Consider the following 24,285-nt stretch of genomic DNA (forward strand, 5'->3'; position numbering starts at 1 on the left):
TCTTATTCCCTTGTATCTCCTATGATTTTATTCCTTATTTTAAATGTATTGAAGTATATCACTCATGCATAAATACACATAATCAATAAGTGTATAGTAATAGTTGTGTAATTACAAAACAAACATATATAGCATCATAGAGAACCCTCTAACTCACCCTACCACCAATACCTTGAATTGTTGTTAAACATTTTTAACTAATGATTAAAAAGCATTGTCAAAATATTACTACTAATCAAGGTATTTTCCCCCAATGAATCTTTTTTTTTTTTTCATTTAATTCACCTCCCCTCCCCCCGTTGTCTGTTTTCTGTGTCTTTTTGCTGCGTCTTGTTTCTTTGTCCGCTTCTGTTGTCGTCAGCGGCACGGGAAGTGTGGGCGGCGCCATTCCTCGGCAGGCTGCTCCCTCCTTCGTGCTGGGCGGCTCTCCTTATGGGTGCACTCCTTGTGCGTGGGGCTCCCCTACACGGGGGACACCCCCGTGTGGCACGGCACTCCTTGCGCGCATCAGCACTGCGCATGGGCCACCTCCACACGGGTCAAGGAGGCCCGGGGCTTGAACCGCGGACCTCCCATGTGGTAGACAGATGCCCTAACCACTGGGCCAAAGTCCGTTTCCCCCCAATGAATCTTATTATTATCTTTATATGATTTATATATGAATGTACATAAAATATAAGTATATAGAAAAGTTGTAAACTTACAAAGCAAGCACGCATAATATAGTGGGGTCCCAAACTTTAACCGTCCACCAACACCTTGCTTTGTCATGAGACATAGGTTAGAGATTATGAAAGAATACTCTCAAAATCTTACTGTTAACTATAGTCCTTATCTTACATTTCATAAATTATTCCAACCACACTATTATTTTTAAATATATTTTTATGACAGAAGTTGTAGACTTATAGAATAGTCATGCACATGTGCAGAATTCCCAACACCCCTCTATCAACATACCACACTGTGTGGGAACATGTTACAGATAAGATAATACCATCTGATTGTTACCATGTTCATAGTGTGCATTTGGCTCATATTTTCCATACTATCCCATTATCAAAAATTACATCTTTAGCACAGATGCAAGCCTATTACGTTATTACTGCTAACCACAGTCCATAGGTCACTCTAGTTGTCCTTTTCCCAATTCTCTTCACATTCCCACTACCTGCAGTAGTGATGTACATTTGCTCTAGCTCACAAAGGACACTGCTGCATCTGTACCATCAACTGCAATTCTCATCCGACTCTTAGTTTACTGTGCTATTCAGTTCCTAGATTATTCGATAGCATTCTGTCAATTAGCATTTACATCCCCAGACTACCAATTCAGCCACATGCCCATTTCTAAACTAGTTGTTACTCACTATTTGTTACCATCCACTCTATAATTTCCTCACTTTTACATTAAAGCTAATTAAAACTCCTACATACATGAAACATTAGTAGTCCATCTCAATCCTCCTCTTAACTCCTTTAAGAATTCCCCAGCAGCTACCACCAGGACTTGAAGATATTTAATGACAATTTCTTCTAGAAGCTTTATGGTTCTTGTTTTATATTTAGGTTTTTGAAACATTTTGAGAAAATTTTTGCATAAGGTATGAGATATTGGTCCTCTTTCCTTCTTTTGGTTATGGATATCCAGATCTTTCAGCACCTTTTGTTGAATGGACTATTCTACCTGAGCTGTGTGGGTTTGAAAGGCTGATCAAAAATGACTTGACCATACATATGAAGGTCTGTTTCTGAACCATCAGTTTGGTTCCATCAATCTATGTCCCTGACTTTATGACAGTACCATGCTGTTTTTACCACTGTAGCCAGGTAATATGATTTAAAGTCCGGAGACGAGAGTTGACTTTTCCCTTTTAAGATGTTTCTGGCTACTCAGAACCCCTTACACTTTCAAATAAATTTGAGAGTCATGCATTCTGTTTTTTAAAAAATGCTAGTGGAATTTTTATTGGGATTGCATTGAATCTGTATATCAATTTCAGTAGAACTGTCTTAAGTATTTAGTCTTCCAATCCATGAGCATGGAACGTTCTTCCAGTTATTTAGAACTTTTTTGATTTCTATTAAAATTGATTTACAGTTTTCTGAATACAAGTGCTTTACATCATTGGTTAAGTTTCTTCCCATTTGAGTTTTATCTGTCATATTTTATTTTCCCCACTCTTTGGATACTTTTGATTACTTTTATTGATATAATCTTCATTTCTAGACTCTCTTCCAGGCCTTTCTCACCCGTCTTTTCTTTTCAGGTTCCAGCACATCCTTTCGCATTTCCTGAAAATCTGGTCTCTTGGTTAGAAATTCTCTCAGTTTCTGTTTATCTGTGAATATACTAATCTCACCCTCATTTTTGAAAGACAATCTTACCAGATGTAAATTTCTTGACTGGAAGGTTTTCTCTTATAATATCTGAAATATATCATACCACTGTCTTCTTGCCTCCATAGTTTCTAGTGAGAAATCAGTACTTAATCTTATTGGGTATTCCTTGTATGTTGTGCATTGCTTTTCTCTTGCTGCTCTCAGAATTTCCTCTTTATCTTTGGCATTTGACATTCAATTAGTATGTGTCTCAGAGCTGGTCTATGAAGATTTGTTCAGATGGGAGTACACCGTGCTTCTTAGACATGGATATCTATGTCCTTCAAGGATGGGAAATTTTCTACCATTATTTTTTCAAATATTCCTTCTGTCCCTTTTCCCTTCTCTTCCTCTTCTGGGACACCAAGGATACATGTTTGCACACTTTTGCTGTCATTTAGTTCCTTGAGATCTTGATCAATTTTTTCCATTCTTTTCTTTATCTATTCTTTTGTATGTTCATTTTCAGAAGCCATTTCTTTTTTTTTTTTTTTAAAGATTTATTTTTATTTATTTAATTCCCCTCCCCTCCCCCGGTTGTCTGTTTTCTGTGTCTTTTTGCTGCGTCTTGTTTCTTTGTCCGCTTCTGTTGTCCTCAGCGGCACGGGAAGTGTGGGCGGTGCCATTCCTGGGCAGGCTGCTCCCTCCTTCGCGCTGGGTGGCTCTCCTTATGGGTGCACTCCTTGCGCGTGGGGCTCCCCTACGCGGGGGACACCCCCGTGTAGCAGGGCACTCCTTGCGCGCATCAGCACTGCGCATGGGCCAGCTCCACACGGGTCAAGGAGGCCCGGGGCTTGAACCGCGGACCTCCCATGTGGTAGATGGATGCCCTAACCACTGGGCCAAAGTCCGTTTCCCCAGAAGCCTTTTCTTAAAGCCCAACAATTCTTTCTTCTGCCTCCTCAAATCTGCTTACATGATTCCAATGCTTTTTAAATTTCATTTATTGCACCTTTCATTCTGATAAGATCTGCTATTTTTCTATGTATGCTTTCAAATTCTTCTTTGTGCTCATCCAGTGTTTTCATAATATCCTTAATCTCTTTAGCCATGTCATTGAATTTATTAAGGAGATTTGTTTGAACATCTACGATTACTTATCTCAACTCCTTTATGTTATCTGGAGGTTTATCTTGTTCCTTTTACTAGGCCAGAGCTTCCTGTTTCTTGGTATGGATTGTAATTTTTTGTTGGTGTCTTGGCATCTGGCTTACTAGAGTATTTATTCTGGGTGCAGTTTCTCTTTTTAGTTTAGGCCTTCCTCACTTTGTGCCTTGCTGGCTGTGAAGTAGAAGCAAAGGATGTAGTTGGTGCTATAAGCTGTGGAGTGTCAAGCTGCCCTCATTGCCCCAGGGACCAATGATGCTTCTCCCAATTTCAACCTTTGCCAGTAGTAGGACAGAGTCACAGCTGTGTGGAATAACCCAAGTTTTTCATGCCTAGACTAAAGTTGCCTAGAGAGACTGATGAGGTTTAATGCTCCTTTCTTCCCTGCCTCAGGCAGGGATGGAGCTGCAGGAGTGGACAGCAATCTATGCCGTGTGGGTCCAAAATGACTACAATTGCCTGGGTAGACTTCCAATTTTTCAGTCTGTGCCAGCCAAAAATACTAGCACTTACATGGGTAGGCTGGTGCAGGGCCTACTGCCTCCTCCTTTCCAGAGTGGGTTGAAGCTTAGCCTAGGGCTCCAGGCCAATCTGGATGAAAGAACCCCATTCCTACCACCACTGTGATTTTTGCTCCTGGCTTCCCCTAATGCTGAGGCTGGAGTCAAAATGGCCTCCCTCTGACCTGGACAGATTCATACTCCAGCTTTTCCTAGGGCCATACCATAGTCAACCAAGTCTACCTATCAGCATCCCAAATCAGTGGCCAACTGTCTCCTCCTCCCTTGCTTTGGGAAAATGGAGCTTCAAATTCCGGCTACAGAATAGCTCCTGGGTGTCTTGCACTGACAGAGTAGGACAATCACCAGCCTCCATGACTTGGCCAGTAATTTCCTGGAGACACTGGCACAGGTCCCCCCAGCTTCCTCCCTGCCAGAGGGCTGGGGCTGAGGCTGGAGCTGCAAATCTGATCTGGATAGAGAGAAGCCTATCCCCAGCAGTACTGTGATTTTCAGTTTGCCCTTCATGAAATATTAAAGGGAGTTCTGATAGTTGAAAAGAAAAACAGGAGAGAGAGAGAGAGTTGGAGGAAGAGAGTGTAAAAATAACAAAGAGAAAAGAGAAATAAGAAACAACACATGGTATACATAAACCTAAAGAATAAATGGCTACTGTAATTCCTTGACAGTATAACATTGAATGTTACTGGATTAAGTTCTCTAATCAAGAGACAGAGATGGTCAGAATGGATCAGGAAATATGACCCATCTATATGCTGTGTGCCAGAAACTCACCTTAGAATCCGGGATGCAAGGAGGCTAAAAGTGAAAGGTTGGGAAACAATTTTACATGCAAACAATAATCAGAAAAGGGCAGGAGTAGCTAGACTAATATTAGACAAAAAAGACTTTAAATGTACAACTATTGGAGGAGACAAAGAAGGACATTATATGTGAATAAATATGTCACCTTATCAAGAAAAAAGAAGAATCATAATCACCTATGTACTTAACCAGGGTGCCCCAAAATACATGAGGCAAACATTGAACAAAACTAAGTGGAGAAACACATGCCTCTACAATTATAGTGGGAGATTTTAATACACCATTATCACCATTAGAGAGAACTTCTCAACAGAGGATCAATAAAGAAACAAAGACTGTGAAAAATACATTCAGATCTGGCCTGAATAGACATATATAGAACAGTACACCCAAATACATGGATCATTCTATAGGATAGATCATGTGCTATGCCACAAAACAACTCTCAAGAAATTCAGAAATTTGAAATTATACAAAGTAATTTGCCTGACCACAAAGGAATGACACTGGGAATCCATCAGGAGCAGAGGAGCAGACTGGGCACAAAGATTTTAAAAAATACTTGAAAAGAGGAATAGAAGGAAACTTTCTCAACATGATAAAGTGTATAGACAAAAAACCCACAGCTAACATCATATTCAATGGTGAAATCCTAAAAGCTTTCCAAGATCTGCATCAAGACAAGCAGGCCCACTGTTCTTAGTTAACATTCTGTTAGAAGTATTTGCTCAAGTACTTAGGCAAGAAAAAGAAAAAGATATAAAAGGCATCCAAATTGGAGAGGAATAAGTAAATATTTCACTATTGGCACATGACATGATCCTATACATAGAAAACTCTGAGAAACCTGGAACTCAGATATGACTTCCTTTAAGTGGCGGGTTTTAAGATCAATGTGCAAAAACCAATAGCATTTCTGTACACAAATAATGAGCAATCTGAGGAGGAAATCAAGAAAAAATCCCATTTACAATATGAACTAAATGAATCAAATACCTGGGAATTCAATTAAAGATATAAAAAACATGCATGCAGAAAAGGACTCAACACTGTTAAAGGAAATAAAAAAGGACCTAAATAAATGGAAGATTATTCCCTGTTCAGGGATAGGGAGACTAAACATCAATAAGATGACCCCAAACTCATCTACAGATTTAACACAATCCCAATAAAAATTACCACAGAATTTTTTACTGAAATGGAAAAGCTAACTATGAAATTTATTTGGAACAGCAAGAGACCCCAAAGAGCCAAAGACATATGGAAAAAGAAAATGAAATTGGAGGAATCAAATTCCTGACTTTAAAACATACTACCTACATGTGTTTATGGGCATTTGGGTTGTTTCTAATTTTTGGAAATAGTGGAAAATTCATCTATGAACATTGGTGTGCATAGTTCTGTTCATGTCCTTGCTTTTCCACCAGCAGTAGATGAGGGTTCCATTCCTCCACATCCACTTCAACACTTGTTATCCTCTTCTTTTTTAATAACCACTAGTCTAATGGGTATAAGATGATATCTCATTGTAGTTTTGATTTGCATTTCTATAATAGCTAGTGATGTTGAGCATGTTTTCATGTGCTTTTTAGTCATTTGTATTTTTTCTTTGGACTACAGTCTGTTCAAATCACTTGCCTATTCATAAAAGGATAGGTTGTCTTTTTATTTGTGAAGTGTACAGAACTCTTATCCACTGCTGGTCGGAATGTAGAATGGTGCATCCATTTTGGAAGATAGTTTGGTTGTTGCTCAGGAAACCAACTACAGAACTGCCATATGATCCAGCAATCCCACCACTGGGTATATACCCAGAAGAATTGAAAGCAGGGACATGAACAGATATACGCCCACCGATGTTCCTAGCAGCATTATTAACTATTGCCAAAAGTTGGAAACAACCAAAATATCCATCAACAGATGAATGGATAAACAAACTGTGGTATACACATGCAATGGAATATTACTCACCTGTCAGAAAGAATGCAGTATTAATACATAGGATAACATGGATGAATCTTGAGGATCTTATGCTGAAAGCAAGCCAAACACTGAAGGACAAAGACTACATGATCTCATTATATGAATTAAGCAAACTGAGCAGACTCACAGACCTAGAATCTGGAAGATAGGAGTACAGGAGATAGAATGGGAGAAGAAGGTTGTGAGCCAATGGCTATAAAGGCAAAACCTATGATAAGGTGGAACTGTGTAGTTGTGCAGTAGAGGGGCAGGACAGGGGTGCAATTGTATTACTGGTTTGTGCAGTGCTAGTTTCTTAGGGGGTAGTTTGGGGAGGGTGGGTTGAATAGTCCATGGAACTGGGGGATAGGGTTGGGAGAGAGCAGGTGAACACCGGTGACTTGTGGGTATGTGGTTGCAATGACAACATTGGGAATGTTCTTTTTGGCAACATAGCAGTGGAAGGTTCCTGGTTTAGGGTGTTGGATGTGGGAGGCATTCAGGACAGGCTGCACCTGGGCATGCTTCAGGGAATGTATGCTAATGTTTGCATAGTGTGTTGTATCAGTGGTTAGAGACCCACATAATGAGCAAGAAGGTGTTGGACTCCCATCCTGGGGAGTCCTGCTATGATCTCAAATAGAGGGGCGGGAGACTCTCAAGAGCCTAGGGAATGATTAATAGAGGAGGACAGACCAGTATGTCAAGCACTCAATGTTGTTGCAAGTAACTATGAATCTCGTTCTTCAAGGAGTGGGTCCTGTTGGTTGCCACGGCCTTGAGGGGTGGGGGAGACAGGAACAGAATAGATGGAACATGCGGCATTTTGCGGGTGATGGAAGTGTTCTACATGAACTTGCAGTGATGGATACAGGCCATATTAAATATCATCAAAATTTAAAAGTGCATGGTCCAAAATGTAAACCATAACGTAAATGATTCACAATGGAAACAGCTATGTTTCACTATTTGTACATCAATTGTAATAAATGTATGATTCACATTTAAAATGTAATTAATAGGGGAAAGGGGGAAGGGGGAGGATTTGGGGTATCTGGGATTCCCCTATATTCTATACATGACTTTTCAATAGGATAAAACTTCTTTGAAGATGAAATGAAAAAAAGTAAGACATGGGCGAATAGAGCAAAGAAAATCTCACTGTCCATACAAAACAACAGATCTTAAACTGATGAAAAACATGTCAAAAATTTCTAAAAAATATTTTTCATTGGTTTTCCTTGTTTCACTTTTTTTTTTAAGTTTTTTGTAATTTTTTCTTTTTTGAAAACTATCATATTATCTATCTCTTTCTCTTATTAATTGTATTTAGTTATTTATTGGCTTCATTTTTTAAGAAGTTTTGGATCACAGAAGAGTTACAACTATGACAGGGGAGGAACATTGGCATGGGGTGTCAGTGATCAGGAATACATGGGAAGAGGTTCATCTGGGGCATATATATAAGGCATGGGGGGAGTTTCACACAATAAGCGAAAGAATATTGAATTCCCATCCTGGGAAGCGCTGCCTTGTTCTCTAATAGAAGAGTAAGAAAAGAAACAGGGACAGTGACTACAGAAAGAGCATGGACCACTGAAGGGCCCTTGATACTGCTGACATTACTTTTAAAATGGAAAATTACACTAATATTGTATGAAACTTTACTTTTGAAATTGAAACTCCAAACGTTGAAACTTAAATTTCAATGCAAATGGAGAAAGACATTGAACAAAAGGGGGTACAGAAAAAGTCAAATGAGTTCATATGAATAAAAGATTTCAAAGTTGGGAGGTCATTACAGAGTTTACATCTGTGCACATCTCAGCAGGATCTCATTGACTGCCAAAGTAAATATTGCCTCAAATACCAGGGCTCCTGAGGACTCTGGAGCTATCCAGACACTATAGTCAGGGCAGGTAGCTCAGGAATTTGGTGCCCTGCCAGTGGGCCCTACTTTGGAATTTATGCTCCCCAGTGTGACAGACTTGGACTTGGTTGTGTTTTCCCTACACATGGCTCTCTGACCCTTCTATTTGAAATTATAATTAGTACGAGATTTGATAGATGTATGTCCAAGAGATTTTTTAAAATTCATTTTTTAAAAAAATATTACATTAAAAAAATATGAGGTCCCATTCAACCCCCCCACCCCCCACTCCCCCCACAGCAACACTCTCTCCCATCATCATGACACATCCATTGCACCTGGTAAGTACATCTCTGGGCATCGCTGTACCCCATAGTCAATGGTCCACATCATAGCCCACACTCTCCCACGTTCCATCCAGTGGGCCCTGGGGGGATCTACAATGTCCCGTAGTTGTCCGTGAAGCACCACCCAGGACAACTCCATGTCCTGAAAATGCCTCCCACCTCATCTCTTCCTCCCATTCCCCGCACCCAGCAGCCACCATGGCCAACCTTCCCACACCAATGACACATTTTCTCTGTGGACATTGGATTGGTTGTGTCATTTGCACATCTATGTCAAGTGGGGGCTTAGATTCTACATGGATACTGTATGCAATCCTCCTGCTTTCAGTTGTAGGCACTCTAGGCTCCATGGTGTGGTGGTTGACCTTCTTCAACTCCATGTTAGCTGAGTGGGGTAAGTCCAATAAATCAGAGTGTAGGAGATGAAGTCTGTTGAGGCTCAGGGCCTGGCTATCATATTGTCAGTCAACAGATTCAAATCCCCTAAATATATCTTAAACCCCAGCACCAACTACAATTCCAGTAAAGTAGCATGAAAGTCTTGTGAAAAGAGATCCCATCTGAGTCCAGTTCCATCATGCAGAAACACCAGCTCCAAAGAAGGGCCATCTCGATGGGGTTAACTATCAGGGCAGATGGCCCCTCTTTGGAAATGGTGTGTATGTGTGATGAATCTGGACTCAGATGGGATCTCCCTTCATAAGTCTTTCATGCTAATGTGCCGGAGGTGCAGTTAACGTTGGGGTTTAAGATATATTTAGGGGATTTGAATCTCTGGACCGACAATGTGATAGCCAGGTCCTGAGCCTCAACAGACTCCAGCACCTACAATCTGATTTATTGGACTTACCACACTCAGCTAAGATGGAGTTGAAGAAGGACAATCACCACACCGTGGAGCCTAGAGTGATTACAACTGAAAATGGGAGGACTGCATCCAGCATCCATGTGGAATCTGAGCCTCCTCTTGACATAGAGGTGCAATGGACACAACCAATCCAATGTCCACATAGAAGAGGTGGCATGGAATTGGGAAAAGTGGACATGGTGGACGATGGGTATGGGGAAGGGCAGGAGGAGATGAGAGATGGAGGCGTCTTTGGGACATGGAGCTGCCCTGGATGGTGCCTCAGAGGTAATCACCGGACATTGTAAATCCTCACAGGGCCCACTAGATGGAATGGAGGAGAGTGGGGGCCATGATGTGGACCATTGTCTATAAGGTGCAGAGGTGCCCAAAGATGTACTTACCAAATCCAATGGATGTGTCATGATGATGGAAACGAGTGTTGTTGGGGGGGGAGAGGGGGGGTGGGGGGGGTGGGGATGAATGGGACCTCACATATATATTTTTAATGTAACATTATTACAAAGTCAATAAAAAAAATTAATTTAAAAAAGAAAAAAAAAAAAAAAAAAAAAAAAAGAAGGGCCATCTGATATGGCAGTGAACCCCATCTGCCATGACCATAGAACCCGTGGGTCTCTTTATCCCTCAAAAGAACCAATAGCTGGGGTTGTATCTACTTTATCTGTCTCTTAGACTCTGCTCAGTTGTGCATAAGGGCAATCCTTCTGACAACCTCCAGACTCTTTTTTAGAGACTCGTAGCCATATAAACTCATTTCTCCTTTCCATTTCCCCCTTACATTAGGTCAAACAGCATTTTAAAGTCAAGTTATTATATGTAGACAGGGATATTCTGCTGATCTGCATTGAACCTTTAATTCAAGGTCATATTCTAGTTGTATCTTCAGCTTAAACAGACTTGCCCTGCATCTCATGGAGTTGCAATACCTACACTCCAGGTCAATGGAATCACCCAGGACAACTAAGAAGGAAGTAATAATAGATAATGAACATCTCAAGGAACTGAGAGAGTCTACAACTGCAAGCAAGAGATGCCCACGAATCTGCCCTGTGGGATTGAAGCACCCTCTCAATTAGAGGTGGAGTGGATATCACCATCCCAGAATCCTTAGGATGGGTAATGAACTATGGACTAAACTAGACTTATTATTATTCTATTGTAGACATAATTTTTCCAATGGAAGAACTCTTATCATGGATATAAAGGCACTTGGCACAAGAAGTTCTGGGACAAGGGAGAGGAAAAAAACAGGAGCCACATGGGGCATTTTTTAAATTTTTGAATTATCCTAAATAACATGGCCATGACAGACACAGGCCATTATAAATCTTGCCAGAACCTACAAAACTGTGCAGAATTGAAGTGAATGTACTACACTAATGAAGGAGGTTGTTAATGTGGGAAATGTGAGAGGAGTAAGGAGTGGGGCATAATGGAATCCTGTCTATTTTTTATTTAATGCTTATGTAATCTAGGTATCTTTTGAAAAAATGAAAAATATATACTTTTAAAAACATACTAGAAAGCTACAGTGGTCAAAACTGCTAGGTATTGGCAAAAGGATAGACATAGTGACCAATGGAACTGAAGTGAGAGTTCTGCTATAGATCCTTGAATGTACAGTCAACTGATATTCAATAAGGCCATCAAGCCCATTCACTGGGAGAGAGTGGCCCCTTCAACAAATGTTGCTTAGAGAATATCCATATCCAAAAGACTGAGAGAGAAACAGCATCTCACACCTTATACAAAAATTAACTCAAATGGATCAAAGATCTAAATGTAAGAGCCTAGGCCATGAATATCTTGGAAGATAATGTAGAGTTCCAGATCTTGTATTAGGAAATGGTTTCATGAACTTTACACCCAAAGCATGAGCATGGAAGATAAAATAGATAAATAGGATCTCCTCAAAATTAAAACTTTTACACCTCAAAGGAGTTTGTCAGGAAAGTGAATAGGCAGCTTACCCTATGGTAGAAAATATTTCATAATAACATATCTGATAGGGAACTAATACCCATTGTACATAAAGAAATCTTACACCTTAAATATAGGCAAAAACCCATTTAAAAAAGGGCAAATGGTTTGAATAGACACTTCTCCAAACAAGAAATATAAATGGCCAAAAAGCACCTGAAAAGACACTCAACATCATGACCTATTAGGGAATGCAGATCAAAACCACAATGAGATATCTTATGCCCATTAGACTGGTGGCTATTAAAAAAATTGAGGACTATAAGCATTGGAGAGGATGTGGCTGAATGGGAACATTCATCCACTGCTGGTGGGAATGTAGAATGGTACACCCATTGAGGAACACAGTTTGGCAGTTGGGTAGGAAGCTAGCTATAGAACTGCCACATGATGGAGCAATCCCACTCTCGGGTATACACCCAGAAGAACTGAAAGAAGGGACATGAAAAGATACATGCATACCAATATTCATAATGGCATTATTCATTATTGCCAAAAGAAAGAAACAACCCAAATGTCCATCAACAGATGGACTAATTGTGATATATACATACAATGGAATATCACTCAGCTGTAAGAAGGAATGCAGTATTAACACACAGGATAATATGGGTAAATCTTGAAGACCTTATGTTGAGTGAACCAAGTCAGACACTAAAGGACAACTATTACATGACCTCACTGATATGAATTAAAGAAATTGAGCAGACTCACAGAGCTAAAGTCTGGAAGATAGGTTTAGCAGAGACAAAAAGGGAGAAGAAAGTTGTGAGCCAATGCACACATGGACAAAATCTATGATAAAGGGGATGGATGTAGGTGAACAGAAGATGGGTATGACAATTGCACAGTGATGCTATTGGGCTGGGTGGTGCGTGGAGGGGGGATTGGATTCTCCATGGAACTGGGGTGAGTGTTGGGGGAGGAATGAAGTGAACACTGAGGATTAGAAGGTAGGGTGGTTGAAACTACAATGAAGGGAAAGTGCTTTTGACAAATATGGTAGGCGAGCTGAGCATATGGGAATCCCCTATATTTCTTATGTAACATTTATGTAATCTAATTATGCTTTAAAAAATTAAAAATTTCATTTAAAAAAAGGGATGGGGATGAGGAGTGACTACGGAAAAGAATGTGTGTAATTGGGAAAACTAAAATGGAATGATTTAAATGTGCATTTAAGTACTTTTCATAGCCTCTACTATCCAATTTAAACATAGATAAATAGAGTGAGATATAGGTAATCTAAAATGAGTTCCACTTTGTGATTGGTGCTACTTCTACACATCTATCTTAGTAAGTTACCAATTAACCTGCTAAGGGCATGGAACACACTCCCTGGTGAGTGCAAACAAGGTTTTCCATCCTGGGCTACAGTCTGCTCAGAAGACACGCTCGTGACTAACTGGCACACTTTCCAGTTCCCCACCTCCGATGGTGCCCAGGACCTCAAGCCTCCTTAAGCATGTCAGGAATCTTCCAAGAACTTGTTCTAGGAAACCACATAATTCTGGGGCACCTTCCAGTTCCAACTGCAGACTCGATCTCTTTTAGAGCCAACTGAATATGCCACATGGAAGAAATAATTAGCAATCAACACAAGCCTTCCTAAAAGCCATCAGTACACTCTGAGCCATGAGACTTTCTAAAGTAATTGTTCTCCAGGACACAATAAGTGAATGTGGTATTTCTTCTGGCACTTGTGTTCATTGCTAGTGGATTAGCAAGGCCTGCTCCTTTCTATAAAGCCTGATTTCATGGTAGATCTTGGGCCAGTTCTCAAATGAAATCATAGTTCTTAGAGAATTCTCTCACACCCGTATAGCCCACATAAGAAAAATTTTGTTACTTACCTAAGTGCTTTACTTTCTGATAAACTAAAACGCAGGAAAAAATTAAATGCTAACTGAAGCAAGAGTGAGCCAAGCAAGTCTGCCACTAAAGATAACATTTTCTCATTTGTTAACAAACTTGACAGTGCTCTGAAAAGGAATCTGACTCATGGAGACCAAAGATTCAGAGGTTTTTTCCTAAAAACACCATCAAGTAGTCCAATCATATCTTTCTTCTACATTCACTCTCTTGAAATAGGAAGAAAAAAATGTTTAAACCCAACAAGAGACTAGGAGAAAATGAGTAATAAAAGAAAAAATTAGGAAAGGCAAAAGGGGGTTTTGGAGGGAAGGCAAAATGAGGGGGATGGGGGAAAGAGAAGGGATATAAAATGAACCAGAAAGTTCTAATATATACATGGACTGAAACCAAGTGGTAGAAGGAAATACATTCATCAGGATAGTAAATATCATCCCAGCATCAGTGCTCATTTATAGCCTTACTCTTAAAATACAACAGAGTTTAGCATGGCATGGAGCAGAGAAAGGAAAGGAACATATACTGAGTGCTTACTACACCTGAGGTTTAAGAGACTGGAGATAACTACTCAGTTAATCTCTGCAATCAGCTATGTGAAATAAGACTTATTCCTCATTGGTGATTTTGACATCAAAGCTCAGAGATCCACACAACAAATGACAACGTGAGTAGCTCCAGTACTGTCTCTGCTTTCTTTTTCTCCTGCCTCCATATGGTAGGTATCTTCACTTAAAGAGGAATAAAAGGAAAAACAGCGTAGTCACTCTCCTACCTCTCTGGATGGGCATGGAACTTCATGAGCCTGCTACTGAACTGCCTCTCTGCTTGTAAGTCCTCACTGACTGAGCTGACTCTGTTCATCTTCCAGTCCTTCCAACATCATAGCAACTGAGGAAAGAAACTGCAACATGCACATGGGAAAATTAAACATGAAGCCACAGCTAATCCTGAGAAAAGGACTGAAAGGATGTATTAGCATTTTATTACGAGGGTAAAAGCCCATCATTTTATTACTTGGACTTTCTATAGAGTATTACTGTTTTCAAAAGAAATGACACATTCATTATATATCTCCCTTCCAAACTCTATAACGCAGAATTCAAACATGGGAGCAAAGAGGAGGAAGCAGAATAAAGAGACTAAGGAAAATAGGGGAAAAGAAGAAGGAAGGGTAGTAGAAAACATAAACAGTAGCATAATTACTGAGCATCTTCTACAAGTCAGACTCTATTCTAGGTTCTGGGGATACTATCAAAAACTCACTATCCAGGAGGAGGAAAAAACCCATCAATCACAGACATCTCTCACCTTGAGTAGTAGTAAATACAATCAAGAAGATGTGTTCTGATAGTCTATACCCAGCAGGAACTGTTTAGTACTAAAAGCCAGATTGGAGGGAGAGGAATGGTAAAAGTGACAAAGATGAGAATGGAGAGAAGGAATATAGGCAAGCAACTCTTTTTGAAAAGTTTGGCATTGAAGAAAGGCTAGATGGGGTAGCAGCTACAAAGGACTCTGAGGAAAAGGCAGGGATTTCCCCCTTTTTGGTTTTTTATTACTATTTTTTAATTGAAATTGGTTTGACTGTATTTAAATTCAGGTAGACAAGAAGGGTTCAGTTGAAAAAGGGATGCCTGATGGATGAGAATGTGGGAAAACTGACATGGTGGGTTCAAAAGCAGCTGCTATTCCCTTTCAGACTATAAATGTCATGATAAGGGCAGCTCTGGGCCCTGCTGACCAAGGTAGGAAATTTCAGAGTACATACTCTCCATGAAATATCTTCAACTGACTACTTTATAAGTAATTGAGATCAACAGCCTTTTCATTGCCTATTTCAGAATAAAAATAAAGTTTGCCTCCCCAAAATTTTGCCTATTGTCTTTAGTTTCCTGAAGTTTCTTGATTCTGTGATTCTACTGAAAGAACTTTTTCCTAAAGAAGTAATACTTTCTGGGTTAGATGCTCCATAGCTGGAATGTCTTCAAGATCAACCAGTTACATTTGCAGATACTAGAGTAAAAATTTAAAAAGTTATACTGATAAAAATATTACTCATTAGAAGAGAAAGAAAATAAGAAACTGCTCCTGAAATACATGCTTTGTGTTCAAGGGAGATCTTGGTAAGTCATATGACAATAATGACACTTTCTTTCTGAAATCTTAGCAAGGTGAAGTCACTTAGAATGTGGTGATATCAAGAAACTCAAACTAATAGTGCAGCAATGAAGTAAGTACCGGTCAAGGACTAAATGTACCCAATACTGTGTGAAGATGCCATTTTGGTCTTCTGAGCTGTGATAATTTCCAATAGTTTTTAAAACACTTTGAAAGACCCTTATGAGGTCTCCTTTAATCTGTATGTTCCTGGTCAGGGACTCCATATCAGTAGCCTGAACCTGCAGCTCTTCCTCTTGCACAGCCACCATGAACTGTAAGCCAGAAAGTTCCATCTGTGAAAAGAAGAAATGAAATTCTGATGTCAGTGGGTAGAGGAAACAATGCCATATTTACATCTTAATATTTAGGCAAATGTTTTTTCCATATTACTATCACCAGTAATGCAAATGAAAACTAAAACATGATAGTGCTCTATTGAAGAAAAGCTATAAACTATACAGTGTGGTGCCAAAGGGTGTTTTATGGAAGCTGTAACAGTAAATTTAATGATGGCCTACATATGAGTTAACACTGTAAAATGTATCAAATGTGTTTAACTCAAGAGTTTATGATACTTTAAAACAAGTGTTCTCCTTTAGCAGATACAAGAATAGATCAAGTGTTTCTTTATAAAAGTATTTCCACTAATAGATGAAGAAATGATAGAATTAGAATATGTATGCACTGAGGATCCACACTTGCAAACTCTAGCAGTTTGGTATTGTTTATGGATTCCAAAAATAGATATTGGACTGTGTTTGTAGACTGGTCTGTTCCTCTGGGCATACTAGATTGTACTAGATTCAGAGATTTCACTTTTACTTGATGAAATTAAGTTTGGGGCTTTGATTTAGCCACATTAGTAGGATGTTGAGTCCCCACTCCCTTGCTGGACAGATACTCACATGGAAGTAAACATACAGAAAAGAAGAACACTGAGGAAGAGAGAAAGCGCTTTAGACAGAGCAGAGGCCACATGAAGAGAGATGAGCATGATAGTCTATAGCTGAACTTGTGAAGAGACCTGAGAAACTGAGCCCAGAAACAAACAAGCCCTGGGGGTACAATGAAATTTATACTAGCCTATAGCTGAGACTGGAAGAAGCTGGGACCATGGAGTCTTAAGAGGAAGAAGGAAGGCTGAACCCTTTCAGATATCACCCACCATCTTGCTCCAACACATGGCCAATGACATCGGCTGAGAACTACCTTTTATGGAACCTTGAGTTGGACTCTTTAGGGCCTTGTGACTGTAAGCTTCTACCCTAAATAAATACCCCTTATAAAAGGCAAGAAAATTCTTGTACTTTGCATCAGCACCCCTTTGGTTGTCTAAGACACACATTACATTTCCTGATGCAAGAACATGCCACCATCTAAGAAGTCTTATCTAAAGTTCCTACCATTTACTTTAAACTTTCAGTGTTGTAACTTTAATCCATTTTCACCATGAAACAACCAAATACTTTATTATGACAAATTCAGTAATAAACATAATAACAGTAGCTGCTAACATTTGTTGGATGTGTACTACAAACCAAGTAGAATAAATGATTGCATACATTTAATTCTCTTAGTAAGCCTTTTTATCTGATTCTTGTCTACTTCACCAATTTCAATACTGCCAATTTACTTCTCATTCAAAACTCTCTAGGCACAGCAGACTTCTCTCTTCTAGGAATACCAGACTTTGTCTTACTTGAACCTACTATTTCTTCTGTATTAACGATTGTGTCAGTTTGGTACTGTTTATAGATTTCAAAAATAGATATTGCATTGTGATTGCAAACTGGTCTGTTCCTCTGGGCAATATTAGATTGTATTAGATTCAGAGGTTACACTTTTACTTTATTAAATCAAGATTAGGGCTTTTCTTTGACCGTATCATTAAGCAAATCTGTTTGAGTCCCCAACACCCATTTTCTAGGCTATATAAATGGAGGCTCAATCAAAGACAGGGAAGTAAATACATGCAGAAGAAGAACACAGAGAGTTTAGTTTTGAAAGCTGGAGCCCCAGAGAGCCCTGCCATTCACATGATAGTGTACAGGTGGCATGGTAGAAGGAGCAGAGCAGCTGTGAAAGCCCAGAACAATACAAGCTCTGGGGAGAGATGAACCTTAGGCTAGCCTATAGCTGAAATCAGAAGAGGCTGGAACCATGGAGCCTTAGGAGGAAAAGAAAAACGGAAGCTTCACAGAGAACCATCCTACTCAAACATGTGGCAAAAGACTTTGGTCAGGGAAGTAACTTACTCTTTATGGCCTTGTAACTGTAAGCTTCTACCCAAAATACATCCCCTTTATAAAAACCAACAGATTTTGGTATTTTGCATCAGCACCTCTTTGGCGGACTACTCAACTATCTTCCCTATAGTTTTATCTTCTAATTCCATCATTGTTTATAGGATCACTGAGTGGGTTCATGATGATTTATAAATATTAATACATGAAGCTACCTAATGGTTCTAGGCTAGGAAGCATGGTAGGAATAAATACTATCCTAACGTTTCCATTTTGTTGAAAGAGCTCAATTAGTGTAACTCCTGACCTCTCTCCATCCCTTCACTCACTCAGGAAGTTAGAGAGACTTATCTTAATTGTACACAAGGGAAGAATAAATCAGTCACACTTACTCATCTCCACACTTTCCTGGTAGATGGGGGTCTACAGGAAGCTTGTTTTCTCCATTGCTTCTGGGAAGGTATGATATTCCTTACCATGTAGGATGGGGTCTGCCATGGCCCAATGTTTTCTGTGACTGGGTAAGGAAGCTACCTAATTCTGAGGTTTGTCTAACAGGCCCTCTTGCCTTGGACATCATGTCTCTCTATGAGTAACAAAGCTGGCAGAGTACCAAATTATCTGCCCCTACTTTAGTTCTCAATTTCTTCTGATCTTGGGTACAGAAAAGGGACACTGAGGCCACCTCTTAAAATTGACTCTTCTTTTCATGAAAGATTTCTCTGTAGCATGTGAACTGTCTGATAGTATTTCACCCACAGTAGAACTTCTTTTGAAATTGGAGGCAATCCTCTCAAATCCTGCTACTGCTGTATCAATTAAGTTTATGTCATATCCTAAATGTTTTCTTGTCTTTTCAGCAATATTAACAGCATCTTCACCAGGTGTAGTTCCCACCTCAAGAAACTACTTTCTTTGCTCATCAGTCAGAAGCAACTCTTTGCTGTTCAAGATTCAGTCACATCTTCATGCTCCATTTCTACTTCTAATTCTTCTGCTACTCTACCACATCTAAAATTACTTCCTCCACTGAAGTCTGGAAGTGCTCAAAGTCATCCACTATAACTGGAATCAACTTCTTCCAAACTCATATTAATGTTGATATTTTGACCTCCTCCCCTGAATTAAGAATGTTCTCAATTGCATCTAGAATGGTGGTAACTCCTTTCCGGAAAGTTTTCACCTTACTTCGCCCAGACCTATCATAGTAATCACCGTCCATGGCACCTATCATTGTAGAAAATATATTTTTTAATAATAGGATTCAAAAGAAGAAATTACTCCTTCATCCATGGGGTGCAAAGCAGATGTATCAGCAAGCATGAAAACAAAATTCACCTCATTACACAACTCCATCAAAGCCATGGGGTACCAGGTGCACTGTCAGAGACTGCTAACTTTTTTAAAGGAATCCTTTTCTGAGCAGTAGCTTTCAATGGTTGGCTTAAAATATTTAGTGCCATGTCAGTGGGCTCTTCTTTGGAATTTGTTTTCCTGAGTGTGATAGAGATGAACTCAGATGTGACCTTTCTACACATGCCTCTTCTATCACTTTTACTGAACATGTGGTTGGCGCTAGGTTTGGTGTATACTCAGGAGACTTGAATCTCTGGACTGTCCACATGCCAGTTGTGCTCTGAGCCTCAGCAGAGTTGCAACTCCTACTCTTTGGTTTTTGGACTTACCCAGGTCAATTTACCCAGGTCAACTAACAGGAAGGTATGATGGTCAACCACCACATCTGGGAACTGAGAGTGTCTACAACTGGAAGCAGGAGAATTGCATTCATCACCCATGTGGAATCTAAGGCCCCTCTTAATATAGAGGTGGAGTGGACATCACCATCCCAGGGTACACAGGATGGAGGAATAAAATATGGATTAGAGTGGACTTACTGATATTCTACCAAAGAACTACTGTGACTAGTAATGGAAGAAATTGTAGCATTGATATGCAGAAAGTGGCCAAGGTAGTTGCTGTAGGCAGGGAGAGGGAAGAAGAGATGTAATGTGGGGCGATTTGGGGGACTTGGAGTTGTCCTAAATGATATTGCAGGGACAGATGCTGGACATTATATATCCTGCCATAACCCACTGAATGTACTGGGGGAGAGTATAAACCTCAATGTAAACTTTTATCCATGTGGTGCAGGAGTACTCCAAAATGTATTCATCAAATGCAATGAATGTGCTGCAATGATGAAAGAAGTTGTTGACGTAGGAGTGGGGTGGGGGGGTGGGGGATATATGGGAACCTCATAATTTTTAATGTAACATTTTTTGTGACCTATGTATTTTCAAAAAAAAATCTAATTAAAAATGATGTGGGTGGGGGATGAGGAGTGGGGTATATGGGAACCTCATGTTTTCTTTTTTTTAAAGATTCATTTATTTTTATTTATTTCCCTTCCCCTTGTGGCTTCTTTGCTGTCTGCTCTCTGTGTCATTCGCTGTGCATTATTCTGTGTCTGCTTGTCTCCCTTTCTTGTATTACCTTGTTGTACCAGCTCTCCACGGGCATGGGCTGTCAGCTCGGCACGGGCATAGGTGCAGGCCACCAGCTCTCTGTGGGCATGGGCCAGCTTGCCTTCACAAGGAGGCCCTTGGACATGAACCCAGGGCCCCCCATATGGTAGACAGGAGCCCAATCAATTGAGCCACAGTTGCTTCCCTCTCTCAAGTTTTCAATGTAACATTTTGTGTGATCTGTTAACTTTAAAAAAAAGTTAATTAAAAACTAAAATAAAATTTAAAAATATTTAGTAAACCAAACTGTAAACAGATGTGCTGTCATCAGCCATTGTTCCATTTATAGAGCACAGGCAAAGTAGATTTAGCATAATTCTTTAGGGCCCTAGAACTTTTGGAATGGTAAATGAGCCTTGGTTTCAGGTTCAAGTCACCAGCTGCATCCAGCAAGAGAGTAGGCCTGTCCTTTGAAGCCAGGCACTGACTTCTCTCTAGCTAGGAAAACCTTACATGGCTTCTTCTTCCAGCAGAAGGTTGTTTCATCTACAGTGTATATCTGTTGTTTAGCGTAGCCACCTTTTTCAATTATCTTAGCTAAATCTTCTGGATAACATGCTGGAACTTCTACATCAGCACCTGATGTTTCACCCTGCACTTTTATGTTTTAGAGACAGCTTCTTTCATTAAAACTCAAGAACCAACCTCTCTTAGCTTAAACTTTTCTTTTGTAGCTTCCTCATCTCTGTCTTCCTTCATAAAACAGAATGATTTAGAGCCTTGCTATGGATTAGGGTTTGGCTTAAGGAAATGTCGCTGATTTGATATTCTGTCCAGACTCTGATGGTTAAGTTCATGTCTCAACTTGGCAATGAGATGGTGTCCAGTTGTTTGCTTAAGCAAACACGGGTTTGATTGTTACCTGTGAGGATATTTTATGAATTTAAATCTTCAGTAAGTTGATTGTACCAATGGCTGATTATAGCTACCATCCACAAAGGAGACTGCCTTCTACAATGGAGAAGTCTCATGCTATCAGTTGAAGCCCTTAAAAGAAGTGATGATTTCAGCAGTCCAAAGGGAGAATTTCTAGCTCTACTTCAACCAGGCAACTTCTCCTGGGGAACTCATCCAAAACCTTCATTAGAGTTCCAAACTTGTGGCCTACCCTACAAAATCTGAACTTGCCAATTCCCAGAGACATATGAGCAAAGTCCCATAATAAATCTCATAATATTAAATATATGTAGATCAGGTTGGTTTCTCTGGAGTACCCTGACAAATGCAGTCACATAACCTGAGGTTGCTATTGAGGATGTGGTAATGAATAGAGAAATCAGATGTGCAATAAGATAATTCTATCACAAATATGAACACGGGTATTACAGCATGGATCTAATTACTTCAAAAATATAGAACAAACAGAAATTGGAAATTACACAGACTAGCAGGCTAAACATAATTTAGGAACCAATGACACTGACTGATCTTCTAAATAGATCTCATACAAACATAAAGGCTTTTAGTTTTAAATTATAACTCTATACTAACATTTCTTCCACATCAATGTTGGACACAGAACTGGCCCTTCAGGGAAGGCAGAAGGAGAAGAGATTTTCTGTAAGGCCTAAAGACCTCCTCTAAGGAACTAACTGAAAACTCTATTGCTGGAAATAAAGCATGAAAGTGGGAAAAATTATCTGCTGCAGGACATGGCACGTGCTTGGGCATTTTTTAAATAATGCATTTCTCACCCCATTTATTTTAAGCCAGTGTTTTTGCTTCTTCACCTATAAAACAGGGTCAATACATTTTCCCCTGTATAATGGCAAGAGCATTAGCACTAACAGATTTTAAGCACATACCACAGTGTATTGCATATTAGTTAGTAATCAATAACCTTATTAATCATGTTCAAATTTCTTTTGTTCCATGTTCCTAAAACTAATTTTTAATTATAAGCAGCAATTATACAGCACTTAATTTTTTTGGCAAAGGTTTTATAAGTATTTTATTTCAAGTAGCAATGAAGCGAGAAAGCTGAGTTGTCTTAGCACTTGAAAAGTTTTAAAACTCCCCATTTACATAAACAAGAGGACATTGGTGACTTAATGAGTATCTAAAACGACTTAGATTTTTCTCCAAAAAGAAAGAAGGCATCTGTTGAGCTTGGAGCCAGATATTAAAGAATTATCCTCTTTTAAATATAAACTATTTTGGAAAAAAAGAAATAGGAATTTAGAAATTACGCTTGAGTAGAATACTCACCTGAATTTCCCTTTCTTTCTTAGCCATGAGTTCAAGTTCTTTCACATAACTCAGTTCTTTTTCCAGCCCTCGAACTGTGTCCAAGTCTCCTAAAAATGAACACACAATGCATATTTGAAAAACAATTAATATAATGTGATCTTGACAGCATCAATTCTGAGGTTCTTATTCTGAAGGCAAATTCTAAAAATACATATACATATATATACATATACACACACAATGTGGTTCTTTGCAGCATCACTTGCAATAGCACAATATGGAAATTAATCTACATGCCTTCAAAGAGACAATAAACAAACCATTGTATATCCACACAATGGGACACTATATACAAGTGTAAAAAAAATAAATGAGGAAGAACTTCTTGAATTAATATGGAATAATTTCAGGATATACTGTTAAATAAAACAACCTAGGTGAAAAAGAATACATCTAGTGTGCACATTTTCTATTAGAGAAGCAGGAAGTAACAGCACACACATGCAACCTACATATACACATAGGATTGAATGTTTTTTAAGGTTATAAAAGAAATACTGGATGAATAACTCAGAAATAAACTTGGTTACATACAGAGGGATGAGTGCAAACAATAAAGAAGAGATAGGGAAGTAGATGGGACTTCTGAGAAGATCTTCCCCATATATTTAAGTTTTGAACCATGTTAATGCTTTACCTTTTAAAGTGTTCATTTGAAAACATTGGGGGAGAAAAGGCCTAAAACTGAACAATAACAGAATGAAATGAACCTATATAGCACATACATAATAGAATCACATAGAAGATAATAATAATAAAATAATAATCCAAGAAATGTTGAACATACTACTCTAAGCACATACCCTCCGTGGAATATAATCTGAGGGTAAAAAGAATCACAAAAAAATCCTAAATGTTACTTAATAACATCTAGGAACATCTAGAAAAGAAGATAGTTTTAAAAACTGCTTAGCACTGTCAAGTATATAGAGTTGTCAGGAATAAAATGCACACACAGAATAATGGTTCTAATATGAAAGGATCTTCTAAATATGACCAGTCTGGCATAGAACCTTCTCTTCTCTTCCTCTTCTCAGCCTTCTCCTCGATGTCCTCTAACCCACAGAACCAGCCTGGATCCTGGATGTGTGTCACTCCCGGTGTCCCTTCCAGAGGCAGTCAAATTCCATCTCAAAGTCTTTTCCAGAAGACATTTTCCTATGATTTTTAAATTTTCAACAAATGAGCATTATAAGACGTGTGATTTTCTAACTCTATTTTATCATAGCTCAGCAACCCTTTTACATCTAGAAAGCCTGGATGGAGCAAAAGTTTGCGTGTAGAAGGTTGGGGGGAGTTGGGAGCAGCTTTTACACATTATATGCAGAGGCCTTTATAAACGGCCAGGACACCTTCCCGAAGGCCCACGGGCACCTCTTGGCCAAATGAGG

The 24,285-nt window shown here is 39.3% G+C and overlaps 1 long non-coding RNA gene across 1 annotated transcript; it reads right to left on the bottom strand.

Annotated features, from left to right (window-relative positions):
* Positions 1-15,980: 15,980 nt before the first annotated feature.
* Positions 15,981-24,030, bottom strand: LOC131273136 (uncharacterized). Its single transcript, XR_009180300.1, has 3 exons — positions 23,908-24,030; positions 22,853-22,941; positions 15,981-16,169 (listed from the first exon to the last, which is right to left on the bottom strand). It is a non-coding gene; the product is annotated as an uncharacterized lncRNA (long non-coding RNA).
* Between the last annotated feature and the right edge of the window lie 255 nt (positions 24,031-24,285).

Source organism: Dasypus novemcinctus, chromosome 13 (genome assembly GCF_030445035.2).
Source record: "Dasypus novemcinctus isolate mDasNov1 chromosome 13, mDasNov1.1.hap2, whole genome shotgun sequence".
Lineage (NCBI taxonomy): Eukaryota > Metazoa > Chordata > Mammalia > Cingulata > Dasypodidae > Dasypus > Dasypus novemcinctus.